The following is an 824-nucleotide window of genomic DNA, read 5'->3' as shown; positions in this document are numbered from 1 at the left end:
TATCTATCTATCTATCTATCTATCTATCTATCTATCTATCTATCTATCTATCTATGTAATTATAGTTTGGGTTGGAGGAAAAGACATCTAGACATGATTTCATCAATGTAGGAAGTTTCCAGTGTAGAAACTCTCTACTGATTAAGATGTAACAACTCTATAAGTCATTATTTCAAAAAATTACTTGGGGAACTGAAAAGTTAAGTTATTTGGCCATAGTCATACACCTAGTGTGTTTCAGAGTTAGGTTTTGTGCCCAAGTCTTCCTGACTCCAAGACCAATTCTTATCTATTAAATTATGCTTCTTTTCACTATATAAATGCCAAGTAGAATCATGGTGTGATCTTCAATTAAATAAGAAATTTAAGCCAGTGTGATTATTTGAATAGGGTAGTTACTCAAAAGCATGAAATAATATAACATGATTCATATGTGATAATAATATAATAATTCATAATATGATTCATATTTCAATAATCCTCCAACACTTAAAATAGAAAAATGGGCTATGGAATAAATAATTTATTATCTCCCACTGAGAAAGAAAAATAGCTTAAGTAACAAAAACTAGACTTTATTCTCTTCCTTTTCTTATATCTCTAGGTGGGAGTTTTCCATTTTCCCTGCCTTAAAGACCCTGAGACTCAGTGGGAATTAAGAAAGGTCAATACAATGGAACACTGGTACCAATCCTACAGGGGAGGCAATTTCACTTTCCTTGTAATGCCTAGTGAGCAAATAGTATCCCAAAGGTCAGCGCAACAATGAAATATTGCTGTTGTCACCATAGAATACAAAGACAATGAAGCTGACATTGATGAAG

The sequence above is a fragment of the Vombatus ursinus genome, unplaced genomic scaffold (assembly GCF_900497805.2).
Source record: "Vombatus ursinus unplaced genomic scaffold, bare-nosed wombat genome assembly UNPS02014818.1, whole genome shotgun sequence".
Lineage (NCBI taxonomy): Eukaryota > Metazoa > Chordata > Mammalia > Diprotodontia > Vombatidae > Vombatus > Vombatus ursinus.
This window is presented reverse-complemented; position numbering follows the sequence as displayed.